We start from the raw sequence: 17,948 nt of genomic DNA, 5'->3' as shown, positions 1-17,948 counted from the left end.
TTTCCCTAATCATTCTCATTTTATTTCTTGCGCGTAAGAAACACAAAATCCACTAGACTTTCCCTAATCGTTCTCACTTTTTTCTTGCGCGTAGGAAACACAAAATCCACTGGACTTTCGCTAATCGTTCTCACTTTATTTCTCGCGCGTAAGAAACACAAAATCCACTGGACTTTTCCTAGTCGTTATCACTCTTTTTCTTCCGCGTAAGAGACACAAAATCCACTGGACTTTCCCTAATTGTTCTCACTTTCTTTCTTCCGCGTAACAAACACAAAATCCACTGGACTTTCGCTAATCGTTCTCACTTTATTTCTTGGGCGTAAGAAACACAAAATCCACTGGACTTTCCCTAATCGTTCTCACTTTATTTCTTGCAAGTAACAAGCACAAAATCCAGTGGACTCTCGCTAATCGTTCTCTCTCTATTTCTTGCGCGTAAGAAACACATAATCCACTGGACTTTCGCTAATCGTTCTCACTTCATGTCTTGCGCGTAAGAAACACAAAATCCACTGGACTTTCGCTAATGGTTTTCACTTCATTTCTTGCGCGTAAGAAACACAAAATCCACTGGACTTTCCCTAATCGTTCTCGCTTTATTTCTTGCGGGTAAGAAACGCAAAATCCAATGGACTTTCCCTAATCGTTCTCACTTTACTTCTTGCGCGTAAGAAACACAAAATCCACTGGACTTTCGCTTATCGTTCTCACTTTATTTCTTGCGCGTAAGAAACACAAAATCCACTGGTCCTTCGCTAATCGTTCTCACCTTATTTCTTGCGCGTAAGTAACACAAAATCCACTGGACTTTCGCTAATCGTTCTCACTTTATTTCTTGCGCGTAAGAAACACAAAATCCACTGGACTTTCGTTAATCGTTCCCACTTTATTTCTTGGGCGTAAGAAACACAAAATCCACTGGACTTTCGCTAATCGTTCTCACTTTATTTCTTGCGCGTAAGAAACACAAAATCCACTGGACTTTCCCTAATCGTTCTCAGTTTATTTCTTGGGGGTAAGAAACACAAAATCCACTGGACTTTCCCTAATCGTTCTCACTTTATTTCTTGCGGGTAAGAAACACAAAATCCACTGGAGTTTCCCTGATCGTTCTCAGTTTATTTCTTGGGCGTAAAAAACACATAATCCACTGGAGTTTCCCTAATGGTTCTCACTTTATTTCTTGCGCGTAAGAAACACAAAATCCACTGGACTTTCCCTAATCGTTCTCAGTTTGTTTCTTGCGCGTAAGAAAAACATATTCCACTGGACTTTCCCTGATCGTTCTCACTTTATTTCTTGGGCGTAAGAAACACAAAATCCACTAGACTTTCCCTAATCGTTCTCACTTTATTTCTTGCGCGTAAGAAACACATAATCCACTGGACTTTCCCTAATCGTTCTCACTTTATTTCTTGCCCGTAAGAAACACATAATCCACTGGACTTTCCCTAATCGTTCTCACTTTATTTCTTGCGGGTAAGAAACACAAAATCTACTGGACTTTCCCTAATCGTTCTCACTTTATTTCTTGCGCGTAAGAAACACAAAATCCACTGGCCTTTCGCTAATCGTTCTCACTTTATTTCTTGCGCGTAAGAAAAACAAAATCCACTGGACTTTCCCTAATGGTTCTCACTTTATTTCTTGCGCGTAAGAAACACAAAATCCACTGGACTTTCGCTAATCGTTCTCACTTTATTTCTTGCGCGTAAGAAACACAAAATCCACTGGACTTTCCCTAATCGTTCTCACTTTATTTCCTTCGCGTAAGAAACACAAAATCCACTGGACTTTCGGTAATCGTTCTCACTTTATTTCTTGCGCGTAAAAACCACAAAATCCACTGGACTTTCGCTAATCGTTCTCACTTTATTTCTTGCGCGTAAGAAACACAAAATCCACTGGACTTTCCCTAATCGTTGTCACTTTATTTCTTGCGCGTAAGAAACACAAAATCCACTGGACTTTCCCTAATCGTTCTCAGTTTATTTCTTTCGCGTAAGAAACACAAAATACACTGGACGTTCGCTTATCGTCCTCACTTTACTTCTTGCGCGTAAGAAACACAAAATCCACTAGTCCTTCGCTACTCGTTTTCACGTTATTTCTTGCGCGTAACTAACACAAAATCCATTGGACCTTCGCTAGTCGTTCTCACTTTATTTCTCACGCGTAAGAAACACAAAATCCACTGCACTTTCGTTAATTGTTCCCACTTTATTTCTCGGGCTTAAGAAAATAAAAAATCCACTGGAATTTCCCTAATCATTCTCATTTTATTTCTTGCGCGTAAGAAACACAAAATCCACTAGACTTTCCCTAATCGTTCTCACTTTTTTCTTGCGCGTAGGAAACACAAAATCCACTGGACTTTCGCTAATCGTTCTCACTTTATTTCTCGCGCGTAAGAAACACAAAATCCACTGGACTTTTCCTAGTCGTTATCACTCTTTTTCTTCCGCGTAAGAGACACAAAATCCACTGGACTTTCCCTAATTGTTCTCACTTTCTTTCTTCCGCGTAACAAACACAAAATCCACTGGACTTTCGCTAATCGTTCTCACTTTATTTCTTGGGCGTAAGAAACACAAAATCCACTGGACTTTCCCTAATCGTTCTCACTTTATTTCTTGCAAGTAACAAGCACAAAATCCAGTGGACTCTCGCTAATCGTTCTCTCTCTATTTCTTGCGCGTAAGAAACACATAATCCACTGGACTTTCGCTAATCGTTCTCACTTCATGTCTTGCGCGTAAGAAACACAAAATCCACTGGACTTTCGCTAATGGTTTTCACTTCATTTCTTGCGCGTAAGAAACACAAAATCCACTGGACTTTCCCTAATCGTTCTCGCTTTATTTCTTGCGGGTAAGAAACGCAAAATCCAATGGACTTTCCCTAATCGTTCTCACTTTACTTCTTGCGCGTAAGAAACACAAAATCCACTGGACTTTCGCTTATCGTTCTCACTTTATTTCTTGCGCGTAAGAAACACAAAATCCACTGGTCCTTCGCTAATCGTTCTCACCTTATTTCTTGCGCGTAAGTAACACAAAATCCACTGGACTTTCGCTAATCGTTCTCACTTTATTTCTTGCGCGTAAGAAACACAAAATCCACTGGACTTTCGTTAATCGTTCCCACTTTATTTCTTGGGCGTAAGAAACACAAAATCCACTGGACTTTCGCTAATTGTTCTCACTTTATTTCTTGCGCGTAAGAAACACAAAATCCACTGGACTTTCCCTAATCGTTCTCAGTTTATTTCTTGGGGGTAAGAAACACAAAATCCACTGGACTTTCCCTAATCGTTCTCACTTTATTTCTTGCGGGTAAGAAACACAAAATCCACTGGAGTTTCCCTGATCGTTCTCAGTTTATTTCTTGGGCGTAAAAAACACATAATCCACTGGAGTTTCCCTAATGGTTCTCACTTTATTTCTTGCGCGTAAGAAACACAAAATCCACTGGACTTTCCCTAATCGTTCTCAGTTTGTTTCTTGCGCGTAAGAAAAACATATTCCACTGGACTTTCCCTGATCGTTCTCACTTTATTTCTTGGGCGTAAGAAACACAAAATCCACTGGACTTTCCCTAATCGTTCTCACTTTATTTCTTGCGCGTAAGAAACACATAATCCACTGGACTTTCCCTAATCGTTCTCACTTTATTTCTTGCCCGTAAGAAACACATAATCCACTGGACTTTCCCTAATCGTTCTCACTTTATTTCTTGCGGGTAAGAAACACAAAATCTACTGGACTTTCCCTAATCGTTCTCACTTTATTTCTTGCGCGTAAGAAACACAAAATCCACTGGCCTTTCGCTAATCGTTCTCACTTTATTTCTTGCGCGTAAGAAAAACAAAATCCACTGGACTTTCCCTAATGGTTCTCACTTTATTTCTTGCGCGTAAGAAACACAAAATCCACTGGACTTTCGCTAATCGTTCTCACTTTATTTCTTGCGCGTAAGAAACACAAAATCCACTGGACTTTCCCTAATCGTTCTCACTTTATTTCCTTCGCGTAAGAAACACAAAATCCACTGGACTTTCGGTAATCGTTCTCACTTTATTTCTTGCGCGTAAAAACCACAAAATCCACTGGACTTTCGCTAATCGTTCTCACTTTATTTCTTGCGCGTAAGAAACACAAAATCCACTGGACTTTCCCTAATCGTTGTCACTTTATTTCTTGCGCGTAAGAAACACAAAATCCACTGGACTTTCCCTAATCGTTCTCAGTTTATTTCTTTCGCGTAAGAAACAGAAAATCCACTGGACTTTCCCTAATCGTTCTCACTTTATTTCTTCCGCGTAAGAAACACAAAATCCGCTGGAGTTTCCCTGATCGTTCTCACTTTATTTCTTGCGCGTAAGAAACACAAAATCCACTGGCCTTTCGCTAATCGTTCTCACTTTATTTCTTGCGCGTAAGAAAAACAAAATCCACTGGACTTTCCCTAATCGTTCTCACTTTATTTCTTGCGGGTAAGAAACACAAAATCCACTGGACTTTCCCTAATCGTTCTCACTTTAGTTCTTGTGCGTAAGAAACACATCATCCACTGGACTTTCCCTAATCGTTCTCACTTTATTTCTTGCAAGTAAGAAACACAAAATCCACTGGCCTTTCGCTAATCGTTCTCACTTTATTTCTTGCGCGTAAGAAAAACAAAATCCACTGGACTTTCCCTAATGGTTCTCACTTTATTTCTTGCGCGTAAGAAACACAAAATCCACTGGACTTTCGCTAATCGTTCTCACTTTATTTCTTGCGCGTAAGAAACACAAAATCCACTGGACTTTCCCTAATCGTTCTCACTTTATTTCCTTCGCGTAAGAAACACAAAATCCACTGGACTTTCGGTAATCGTTCTGACTTTATTTCTTGCGCGTAAGAAACACAAAATCCACTGGAGTTTCCCTGATCGTTCTCACTTTATTTCTTGCGCGTAAGAAACACAAAATCCACTGGACTTTCACTAATGGTTCTCACTCTATTTCTTACGCGTAACAAAGACAAAATGCACTGGGCTTTCGCTAATCGTGCTCACTTTATTTCTTGCGCGTAAGGAACACATAATCCACTTGACTTTCCCTAATCGTTCTCACTTTATTTCTTGCGCGTAAGAAACACATAATCCATTGGACTTTCCCTAATCGTTCTCAGTTTATTTCTTGCGCGTAAGAAACACAAAATCCACTGGACTTTCCCTAATCGTTATCACTTTATTTCTTGAACGCTTACTTATGGGTAGTCTGGCCGAGATATTAGGTCACTTAGTGACTATGACTGGAAAGTCGCCCAGAGCGTGCTACGCGCAGCGCTATTTTGACCAACTTTGGGTCAATTTAGAGGAACTTGGGTGATATTTCCGAGCACTAGGGACTTTAAACTAATTTTAGTAAGACCTTGGTTTCTAGAGAAATGGGCAGATAAGAATTTTTGACCACTTACTTAGTAGCAGTCTAGCAAAAATATTAACTCACCTAGCAACTATGACTAGAAAGTCGCCGAGATTGGGCTACCGGCAGCGCGATCTTGACCAACTTTGGATGGATTTCCAAGAACTTGGGCGATATTTTCCAGCGCTAGGGACTCTAAACTAATTCGAGAAGACTTTGGATTCTAGTGAAATGACGAGAAAAATATTTTTGAACTTTTACTTATGGACAGTCTGGCCAAAATATTAACTTACCTAATGACTATGACTAGAAAGTCGCCGAGACCGGGCTACGCGCAGCGCGATTTATACGAAGTTTGGGTCGATATCCAGGAACTTGGGCGATATTTTTTAGTCCTAGGGACTCGAAACTAATTCCAGAAGACCTTGGTTTTCAGTGAAATGGCGAGAAAAGGTGTTTTGAACGCTTACTTATGAGCAGTCTGGCCGAAATATTAACACACTTAGTGACTATGACCAGAAAGTCGCCGAAACCGAGCTACGCGCAGCGCGATTTATACCAACTTTGGGTCGATTACCAGGGACTTGGGCGATATTTCCCAGCCCTAAGGAGTCTAAACTAATATGAGAAGACATTGGTTTTCAGGAAAATTGCCAGACGAAAAATTTTTGGACGCTTACTTATCAGCAGTCTGGCCAAAATAATAACTCACTTAGTGACTATGACTAGACCGGGCTACGCGCAGCGTGATTTTGACCAGAAGAAAAATCGACCAGAGGAAATCGACTAAAAGTTGGTCAAAATCGCGTTGCGCGTAGCCCGGTCGCGGCGACTTTCTGGTCATAGTCACTAAGGGAGTTATTATTTCGGCCAGACTGCTCATAAGTAAGCGTTCAAAACTTTTTCTTCTGGCCATTTTATTGAAAACCAAAGTCTTCTCGAATTTGTTTAGAGTCTTTAGGGCTGGGAAATATCGCCCAAGTGTTTGGAAATCGACCCAAAGTTGGTTGATTGGTTGATTGTTGAGTTTTTTTCCATAAATAACCAGAAGAAATGTTTGAAATTCATTACAAAACTGATTGGGGGCGAGGTCTATAATCACGGTGAAAAATGGTTAAGGGCTCTTTTCATGACTGGATATGTTGTATGCAAGCTCACTAACAAGACTCAACATCTGAGACGTTGTCAGATGTGATACTGTCAAGCAAACCCAACTCTTTAAACAATGTGTGGCCATAAATTTACTTTGACTTTTATCCAGAATGCCTGGGATTTAATGGGCCGGACGTCCATAAATTTCTACAAGTAATTAGGCAACAAGAATTGCAAGCTTCGTTAATAAGGGATTTATTACGCAACTGAAAATGTTCAGAAAAATGCCACGATCACAAACTGGAGAAACATTGCAAACTTCAAACGCCCAATTCTGATTGAAAGCCGACTAGTCGCATACTCGCGCCCTATGTTAAACAAAACAGAAGGGAAAAAGAGTTGGAAAGAAAACAAAACGAGTGTTTCGTGTGATCAAAGCAAGCTCTTTCAGAAACGCCATAACACTAACGAAAATCTTTAACAGTGATCGTGGGGGATCATTCTGGACAGTGCCCGGTCCAATACTTAGGGAATACTGTGCCAGCAATGAAGCAATTTGATTCGTTAATCTGAGTTCTTAACCCTCTAAACTAACTTAGTGATGAAATATAAACTAGTTATGTAACGTTTTCTCTTGGTATACATTGGAATATCCCACTTGTATTCACTTGGTATATACAAAGAAAATACAAGTGACACAAGAGAAAGCGCTGCATAAGCGTTGCGTGCGAAAGGATACCCCCTATTCCCTCCCCGTTTACACCTGCTATGCAGGATGTATACATGGCTTATCATTATAAAAATAACAAAAATATCATTACAGCCGTAAAATAATGTTTTCAGTGACACGGCTGCAAAGGTAACAGAAAAGAAATACCACAATGTACAGCAAACACAAATTAATTTTTATTCCTAAAACATTCCAAAGCAAACAGAGGATGGTAATATTATCTAAAAAAAAGCTGGAAACACATCCATATCTACGAAGAGGAAAACAAAAGGAGCAATGTCAATAACAGGCCAAAATACTCAATACTTCTCATGAACACTACTATTAAGCTGCATTTAGCCAAGTCTTGCCATCACCTCGAGTATTCGTTTTTTTTTCAATAAAAGGTCATTTACAATGCGAAACAGCATCTCGGTAATCGATCAACAGATTATTACAAACAATTCCTGCTCTAGCCAGTGCCAGAACCTAAGGATTAATTCACCATGCATATGGAATGTCATTCATTTTTATCTTGTTCAGTGTCAACTAAACTGCAATATTAATTCTCAATGCTGATGTTCGTTCAGCTCCATCTTGCTCATTTCAGAACTAAGATAGTAATTCTCCACATTAATTGTCATTCAGTTTTATCTTGCCCAGTCTCAGAACTTAAATAGTAAATCTCCATACTGAATGTCGTTCAGTTTTATCTTGTCCGTTGGCAGAACTGATATTGCAATTCTCCATACTGATTGCTGTTCAGTTTTATCTTGTCCATTGTCAGAACTGATATTGCAATTCTCCATACTGATTACTGTTCAGTTTTATCTTGTCCAGTGTCAGAACTGATATTGCTGTAATTCTCCATAATGATTGTCGTTCAGTTTTATCTTGTCCATTGTCAGAACTGATATTGTTGTAATTCTCCATACTGATTGTCGTTCAGTTCTATGTTGTCCAGAGTCAAAATTAATATTGCAATATTCCATACTGATTGTCCTTCAGTTTTATCTTGGTCAGTGTCAAAAATGATATTGTTGTAATTTTCCCTTCTCATTCTCATTCATTTCTATCTTGTCCACTGTCAGAATTGTTATTGCAATTCTCCATACTGATTGTCGTTGAGTTTTAACTTGTCCAGTGTCAAAACTGATATCATTGCAATTCTGCATACTGATTGTCGTTCAGTTTTATCTTGTCCATTTTCAGAACTGTTATTGTTGTAATTCTCCATACCGATTGTCATTCATTTCTATCTTGTCCAGTGTCAGAACTGATATTGTTGTAGTTTTCCATGTTGATTGTCGTTCAGTTTTATCTTGCCCATTTTCAGAACTAATGTGGTTGTAACTCTCCACCCTGACTGCTGTTCAGTTTTATCTTGTTTAGTGTCAGAACTGATATTGTTATAATTCTACACACTGACTGCCCTTCAGTTTGATCTTTTTCAGTGCCACAACTGATATTGTTGTAATTCTCATTACGAATTGTCATTCAGTTTTATTTTTTGCAGTGTCAGATCTGAAAATGTTGTAATTTACCATGCTGATTGTCACTTTTTATCTTGTCTACTGTCAGAACTGATAATGATGTAATTCTCCACACTGACTGCCATTCAGTTTTATCTTGTTCAGTGTCAGAACTGGTATTGTTTAATTCTCCAAACTGACTGTCATTCAGTTTTATCTTTTGCAGTGTCAGAACTGATGTGGTTGTAATGATCTATACTGACCACCGCTCAGTTTTATCGTGTCCGTTGTCAGAACTGATATTGTTGTAATTCTCCACACTGACTGCCATTCAGTCTTATCTTGTCCATTGTCAGAACTATTGATGTAATTCTCCATTTTACCTGTCGTTCAGTTTTATCTTGTCCAGAGTCAAAATTGATATTGTTGTAATTCTCCCTACGGTTGTCGTTCAGTTTTATCTTGTCCTGTGTCAGAACTGATATTGTTGTAATTCTCCATACTGATACTGGTTAAGTTTTATTTTGTCCAGTGTCAGAACTGATATTGTTGTCATTCTCCTTACAGATTATCTTGTCCAGTGTCCAAACTGATATTGTTTTAATTCTCCACACTGACTCTCATTTAGTTTTATCTTGTCCAGAGTCAAAATTGATATTGTTGTAATTCTCCCTACGGTTGTCGTTCAGTTTTATCTTGTCCTGTGTCAGAACTGATATTGTTGTAATTCTCCATACTTATACTGGTTAAGTTTTATTTTGTCCAGTGTCAGAACTGATATTGTTGTAATTCTCCTTACAGATTATCTTGTCCAGTGTCCAAACTGATATTGTTTTAATTCTCCACACTGACTCTCATTTAGTTTTATCTTGTGCAGTGTCAAAACTGATGTTGTTGTAATTCTCCATACTGACTACCGTTCAGTTTTATCTTTTCCGTTAATAGAACTATTGTTGTAATTGTCCATACTGACTGCTGTTCAGTTTTATCTTGTCCGTTGTCAGAACTATTGTTGTAATTCTCCATACTGACTGCCGTGTAATTTTATCTTGTCCTTTTCAGAACTATTTTTGTAATTCTCCATACTGACTGCCATTCAAATTTCTCTTGTCCATTGTCAGAACTATTGTTGTAATTCTCCATACTGATTGTCGTTCAGTTTCATCTTGTCCAGTGTCAAAATTGATATTGCAATTCTCCATACAGTTTGTCGTTCAGTTTTATCTTGTCCAGTATCAGAACTGATATTGTTGTAATTTACCACACTGAATGTCACTCATTTTTATCTTGTCCGGTGTCAGAACTGATATTGTTCTAATTCTTCACATTGACTGCCATTCAGTTTTATCTTCTTTAGTGTCAGTACTGACATTGTTGTAATTCTCCACACTAACTGCCGTTAAGTTTTGCCTTTTGCAGTGTCAGAACTAATATTGTTGTAATTGTCCATACTGAATGCCATTCAGTTTTATTTTCTCCGTTTTCAGAACTATTGTTGCAATTCTCCATACTGACTGTCGTTCAGTATTATCTTGTCCAGTGTCACAATTGATATTGCAATTCTCCATACTGATTGCTGTTCAGCTTTATCTTGTCCAGTGTCAGAACTGATATTGTTGTAATTCTCCACACTGACTGCCGTTCAGTTTTATCTTGCTTAGTGTCAGAACTGATATTGTTGTAATTCTTCATACTGATTGTCATTCAGTTTTATCTTGTCCAGTGTCAGAACTGATTCTGCTGTAATTCTCCATACTGACTGCCGTTCAGTTTTATTTTCTTCGTTGTCAGAACTATTTTTTTTAATTCTCCATACTGATTGTCGTTTAGTTTTATCTTGTAAAGTGTCAGAATTGATATTGCAATTCTCCATAGAGATTGTCGTTCAGTTTTATCTTGTCCAGTATCAGAACTGATATTCTTGTAATTCACCAAACTGATTGTTATTCATTTTTATCTTGTCCAGTATCAGAAATGATGTTGTTGTAATTCTCTACACTAACTCCTGTTCAGTTTCATCTTGTCCTCTGTCAGAACTGATATTGTTGTAATTCACCACACTGACTGCCATTTAATTTTTTCTTGTCCAGTGTCAAAAACTCATATTGATGTAATTCTCCACACTGACTGCCATTTCTCTTTATCTTGTTCAGTGACAAAACTGATATTGTTTAATTCTCCATACTGATTGTCATTCAGTTTTATCTTTTGCAGTGTCAGAACTGATATTGTTGTTATTCTCTATACTGACTGCCATTTAGTTTTATCTTGTCCATTGCCAGAACTATTCATGTAATTCTTCATACTGCATGTCGTTCAGTTTTAACTTGTCCAGAGTTAGAATTGATATTGTTGTATATGTAATTCTCCCTACTGGTTGTCGTTCATTTTTATCTTGTCCAGTGTCAGAACTGATATTGTTGTAATTCTCCACACTGTCTCCCCTTCAGTTTTATTTTAATCAGTGTCAGAACTGATATTGCTGTAATTCTCCATACTGATAGTTGTTCAGTTTTATGTTGTCCAAGTTGGAACTGATAGTGCTGTAATTAACTTTCTTATATCTCTTAGTTAGTACACGTGCTGTGATTGGTCAATTTATCAGGCCGTACTCTCCTGTACGGCACACTAAAATTTAAAGCTGGTTTTGTTGAAAAACTGTTTTGTGATTTATCGCCAAGTGTTCCTAACTTTTATAGCAAGTAAACATTTAAGACTTTTTTTACTCTAAATTGTGTATTAAAGCATGCTAACAACTTAAAAACAATTTCAAATTGACTCGTTTTGATTTTGAGGTGCATCAGAAATTTGAAGGCATTCCGCTTAAATAGAAATCGTTCCTGAGCCCGTCATACACACAATAGAGATATAATATCTTACTAACCTCGTTTTCTCGGTCTGTACCGTAAGTTAGGGATCCTCGTTTTTTCCCCTTCGATTTATGGCCTGCATGCTTTGCCCTTGAGCCATAAATTAAAGGGGAAAAAAACTCGGTCCGTAACTTATGGTACGGCCCTCAAACTCGGTTAGTAAGAGGTATATACCGATTGTCATTCATTTTGTATTTTGTCCAGTGTCAGAACTGACATTGTTCTAATTTTTCACACTGACTGCCACTCAGTTTTTTCTTGTTCAGTGTCAGAACTGATATTGTTATAATTCTCCATACTGATTTTTATCCAGTTTTATCTTTTGCAGTGTCAGAGCTGATATTGTTGAAATTCACCATACTGATTGTCCTTCATTTTTATCTTGTCCAGTGTCAGAACTGATATAGTTGTAATTCTCCACATTGACTCCAGTTCAGTTTTATCTTGTGCCGAGTCAGAACTGATAATGTTGTAATTCTGCGTACTGACTGCCGTTCAGTTTTATCTTGTCCGTTGTCAGAACTTTTGTTGTAATTTTCCATACTGATTGTTGTTCAGTTCTATCTTCTCCAGTGTCAGAATTAATATTCCAATTCTCCATACTCATTATCCTTCATTTTTGTCTTGTCCATTGTCAGAACTAATATTGTTGTAATTCTCTGTACTGACTACCGTTCAATTTTACCTTGCTCGTTGTCAGAAATCATATTGTTCTAATTCTCCACAATGACTGCCGTTCAGTTTTCTCTTGTCTGTTATCAGAACTATTGTTGTATTTCTCCATACTGATTGTCGTAAAGTTTTATCTTGTCCAGTGTCAGAACTGATATTGTTGTAATTCTCCATACTGATTGTCGTTCTGTTCTGTCTTGTCCAGTGTCAGAATTAATATTGCAATTTTCCATACTCATCCTTCATTTTTATCTTGTCTATTGTCAGAACTGATAATGTTGTAATTCTTCATACTGATTGTCATTCAGGTCTATGTTGTCGAGAGTCAGAATTAATATTGCAATTCTTTATACTGATTGCCCTTTGTTTTTATCTTGTCCAGTGTCAGAACTGATATTGTTGTAATTCTCCCTACTGATTCTTATTCATTTTCATCTTGTCCAGTGTCAGAGTTGATATTGCAATTTTCCATACTGATTGTCCTTTAGTTTTGTCTTGTCCAGAGTGAGAACTGATATTGTTGTAATTCTCCATACTGATTGTGTTGTTCAGTTTTATCTTGTCCATTGTCAGAACTCATATTGTTGTAATTCTCCATACCGATAGTCATTCATTTTTTATCCAGTGTCAGAACTGATATTGTCCGGTGTGAGGACTGATGTTGTTGTAATTCTCCATGTTGATTGTCATTCAGTTTTATGTTGTCCAGTGTCAGAACTGATAATGTTGTACTTCTCCACACTGACTGCCATTCAGTTTTATCTTGTCTGTGTTCAGAAGAATTGTTGTAATTCTTCATACTGATTGTCCTCCAGTTTTATCTTGTCAAGTGTGAGAATAAATATTGCAATTCTCCATACAGGTTGTCGTTCAGTTTTATCTTGTCCAGTATCAGAACTAATATCGTTGAATTCACCATCCAAATTGTCATTCAATTTTATCTCGTCCAGTGTCAGAACTGAGATTGTTGTAATTCTCTCTACTTAGTGCCATTCAGTTTTGTGTTGTCCAGTCTCAGAACTGATAATGTTGTACTTCTCCACACTAACTGCCGTTCAGTTTTATCTTGTCCACTGTCAAAAGAATTGTTGTAATTCTTCATGCTGATTGTCGCTCAGTTTTATCTTGTCAAGTGTGAGAATAAATATTGCAATTCTCCATACAGATTGTCATTTAGTTTTATCTCGTCCAGTGTCAGAACCGATATTGGAATTCTCTATACTGATTGTCCTTCATTTTTATCTTGTCCAGTGTCATAACTGATATTTTTGTAATTCTCCTCACTGACTGCCATTCAGTCTTACCTTGTTCCTTGGTTAATCATTTTAACCTTAGTTGGAAGTAGATTTTTAATCCTAGTTCTAGTTTAAAACCTTAGTTTTAGTCTCACGTTTTTATTTTTTATTACTTCTGTATTTTAAACATTAATTTTAATGTATATTTTAGACTTGTATTTTTTAGAGGACCCTCCTGGAAACCACCTTTAGGTGATTGGAGGCCTCCTTTTAAAATATCAGTTTATTATTATTTTTTTATTATTATCATTAAATCCTCAGTAGTTAAAAGACATCGTATTGATCACAGTTTCAGGAATATTAATAACATATCCAAATTAGGGAACTCTTTCCTCAATACCAGTGCTTTCCTTATCACCACAAATGTTCCCAAAGTAAGATTTGCAATGCTGTCAGATAAATGTCACATAGCAGATAGCAGTGGCTTCATTCATTTCTACCCATTCATTAAACTTAAAATTTTCAACAGATTTTCCTTCTTTATTAAGGAAAAAACAAAGTTGAGATAACAGTGACCCAAAATCTTCTCCAGCTTTTACAGGTATTAAACCAGTCGTGCTGAATATTTTCCTTGACTCTTCTTCAAAATGCCAATTTTCCCTAAATTAACAAAAAATTCATTGACCTTAGAAGAATTTTTTCCTGACCATTTCCTGACCTGGTGTGGCACCCCTGTTTTAACTATTACACAGAAAGCTAAACCATAAAATTTATCGAGAAATGAGGCTCCCTACCATCACCCAATTCACAGATTCTGACATCAGACTTATTACCTTAGAAAAACCACTTCACTAACAACTGGTTCAAGTTCAGCAGTAACTTTCCTTGAAACCCTCAACAACTACCATCCCTCTATCAAATTCACCATAGAAGTGGACACCAATACAGTTGACTCTTGTTATAGTGCACATCCTTGAGATCGTCATTTGTTGCCATTATAGCAGGGCTGCCTGCAGTAGAGGGGTGAGATGAAAATGACTCAATACAAGTCATATAAACCCACATGCAGTGCACATACTGCTTTGTGCTTTTAAGCAAAAAATTGTAATATATGTAGTATAGGTCAAAATAGTGTACAAACTACCAGTAGTAAACACTCCAAGACAACAGAACAATGACAAATCACTCAATACATTCAAGGTGTCCCTCGTAACGATTGAGAAACACTAAAAGAATCAGTGTGGGATCATATGAAGTGTTCACAATTTTGCAATAGGGATAGGATAATAGCCATCAATCAATGGCTGCTCCATCATTCAACTCTCTGCCAGACAGTGTCAGAAAATTGACAGATTAATTTTCATTCATTAAGGCCATAATACACCGTCTGTTTCAGAAAGTGATTAAGATTTATTATTAAGATTTAATAATAAACGCTATTTTCATTCTAACACTTAGTAGTTTGTAGTCCATTGTATTAGTTTTAATATTAGCTTTAATGTTTCAGTTTTAATATCCTATTATATTTTTTTTCTGAGATTTTTACAGTTGGTGTGATATCACAGGATTTTTACCGACTTAACTAAGTGCAGATGTAGTTATATTCTATTTTGCCAATTTTGACATCTAAATTATGGTTTTTCATATAATTTAAAGCCTCTATCAGTAACATCAGGCTGTCCATAATAGCAGGGGGTCTGCAAGGCAAGAGTTGTCTGTAGTGTGCTACCAGTTATTGCAAAAGAAAGGCTGCAAACTAGAAAGGAAAGATCTCTCGCCTTATTGTAAAAGCCTTGCCAACTTATTACCACTAAGGCAATGGATCAACACCGTATGCTACACAAAATGACAGCAGCTGCCAACAATTAATTTTTTCTCTTAAAAAACATGAAAGATGACTGATTGATACTTTCAGCAGAGCTCGACTTTCAGGAACAAACCTTGGGGCCAGCTGGCCCCTTAGTTTTCATATTAATTTTAGTCACCAGCAAAAGTATTTCAGTCAGCAAAAAGCATGGAAAGGTAGTTGCCAGTGAAAAAATTGGGTTGCATTGGTGACCCCAGCAGTCACAACGTTGAGCTCTGATCAGCTTACAAGCACCAATCCTCACCCACGCCGAAATCTGGGGAAGTTCTCTCTCTGATGTTGCTGAGGAAGGAAGGTTTCAAGAGCTAATCAGAGAAACGTCTCCAAGCTAAATGCAATGCCACATGGCCAGGGCAAAGGCCACAAAAAGACTGCAAGTCAGATGAAAATGATGACCAGTCTCCACAATGCCCTGTACCCTACAGGGCATGATGAGTCCATTGTTGCTAAGACATGTTTTCTTTCTTTCTTCTTTTAGTCTTAGACCACAATTTGGATGCATTTTGTGTTTAAAAAAAATCAGTTCATAGGCCATCATCCTGTTCAATATAACTAAACAAAATCCAGTAACAAAATTAATTAAGGACCATGGCACAGGTGTAGCTTATTCATCTTTTTTATTTAAGTTTGCAATAAATTATTTTCATTTGCATGAAAATAATTGAGTGATGTTTCTTCTATGCACCTTTCATTATTATATACCAGTAATTTGTCATCATATCATTATTGTGGAAATTATTTCATTTCATTTTAATTGTTATGTGTACCGGTTTGTACCAACTGATTCCTATAAATGGCTTGTTCTTTTCAGGGTGTTTTCACGAAAGCTGTGAAACAAACTATTTCTTGATGAATATAACATAATATTGTCTACTGCATACAATATTTCATAAAGACAACTATTTCAGTTTAATTATTACTTTAGCATATTTAGCTTTGTATCATCTCATTACACCAGGATCTCTCATTGCCAACAACAATTGTAATCTATTGGCAGTGTTTAAAACAGCTATTTCATCTACCAAAGGCAGCCCTAAAAGCTGATTACTGAATAACATTCCCTAACAGTCCCTGGTGCAGTTGCAATTTTAAGATCCACTGGACAACGTTTTATGTCCAAAGTCAAGCTGGCTTCACCTCTTGACTGCAAGAGAGGAATTATGCACACATTAGTGCAACAGACCTTTGACTTGGGCATGGCTGAAAAAGCTGAGGGTGGGCTGATCGCATGATGGACCTGAAGGGGAAAAAAACTGTATGTTCCAATCAAGCAGCCATGTAAGGTGCAAGACTTAGCCAAAGTTTCTGTCAACATCAGCCTGTTGAGAAATATTTTTCACACTTGATTTGCAAAAAAAATGTGACTGTATGTTTCAGCATGCTGCAGTTTGTTGTTTTCTGTTGAAGTCATCTCAACTCAAACGATGTTTTTGAATTAAAGTCAACAAAAGCAAATCATTCTGTAAAAGCTGAACGTTGAGGGCAGGAAGGTTAATGTATATAATATTACTCGGCATTCTTTACCAGGATAATTGAGTCATAGAACGACCAACCACTTGTCGTTATAGCAGGCAATTTGTCAGCTTTCAAAAATGAACTTGAAGTTCATGTAGGTATTTATATAGTTTTACTTTTGCAAAACGCTTGCATATGATTTTTACTATCTTACTATTATATTGGTGTTGCTTTTCTTCCCTTCATTCATGTTTGTAATTTCAAGGAAGTTTTCAATTATGGCCAACCTCACTTACTTCCTTGCAGGGTGCCTATTTACTTCTGTTTGTGACTAATCATTTGTCATTGCTTTGTTTTACTCTTTCATCTTGTTACTTCTATTAATTTGTATATTTGTATTGTACTTTCTAGTGTTACACGAGCCCTTTAATTGGTGCAAAGTTTACAGATCTAGAACAAGAAGAAGTCCTAGGTCCACAACCTACAATTACAAAATAAATGTCAAAGAGTTACCTCCAACAGTAATAATAATAGTAATAATCATAATGTCTTTATTCATTTGATAAAAATGCATATCAAGTGTTACAATTAATAAGAGATAAAATGATTAAAAAGATATCTAAAAAGCAGTTTTGCCTCCAGCAATGTCCCCAACAATATATGCTCTCTTTCCATGGTCTTCATGAAGCAACCGACTGTTGACATACTACCCACAGTAATCCTGTGCCTGTGCTGCTCTCCTCCAAACCCCAAGCTTCTCAGCTAAACACCCTGGGTAATCCAACACAGGAGAGCATAACAGAAACAGCCCCTGAACCAATGGCAGCACCATCTCAAAATATATCAGACTGTCCAGTCGACCAACCAAGTCCAATGTTATATAGTAAAGAGAAAGTGACTTGCCCTCAGTCTGGATCAAATACCCAATAAGGCATGAAACAAAGCAACCTAACTGAGATTAGATCAGGCTGTATGTCCAAACCACTTGTGTGCGTAGACCTGTGCACTACCATTTCAGCCATCAGTATGGGGGCATGAAATGGTGAAATCCCAACATTACAATGGACACGGTGTGCAGTATGCATAGTGGTGAGGCAGAGACTGGCCGTTCTCTTAATACTGGAATCTTGAAAGCCAATAACTAATATCTCATGATTAAA

The 17,948-nt window shown here is 37.4% G+C and overlaps 1 long non-coding RNA gene across 1 annotated transcript; it reads right to left on the bottom strand.

Moving 5' to 3' along the window:
• Nucleotides 1-7,392: 7,392 nt before the first annotated feature.
• LOC149095548 (uncharacterized) lies at nucleotides 7,393-14,707 on the bottom strand. Its single transcript, XR_016204860.1, has 2 exons — nucleotides 14,300-14,707; nucleotides 7,393-7,488 (listed from the first exon to the last, which is right to left on the bottom strand). It is a non-coding gene; the product is annotated as an uncharacterized LOC149095548 (long non-coding RNA).
• Nucleotides 14,708-17,948: the final 3,241 nt, after the last annotated feature.

The sequence above is a fragment of the Orbicella faveolata genome, unplaced genomic scaffold, assembly GCF_042242905.1.
Source record: "Orbicella faveolata isolate gen_17 unplaced genomic scaffold, um_ofav_v1 contig_50, whole genome shotgun sequence".
In the NCBI taxonomy this organism is placed as follows: Eukaryota; Metazoa; Cnidaria; class Anthozoa; order Scleractinia; family Merulinidae; genus Orbicella; species Orbicella faveolata.
The sequence above is the reverse complement of the archived record's forward strand: the minus strand, read 5'-3'. Positions and strand labels throughout refer to the sequence as shown.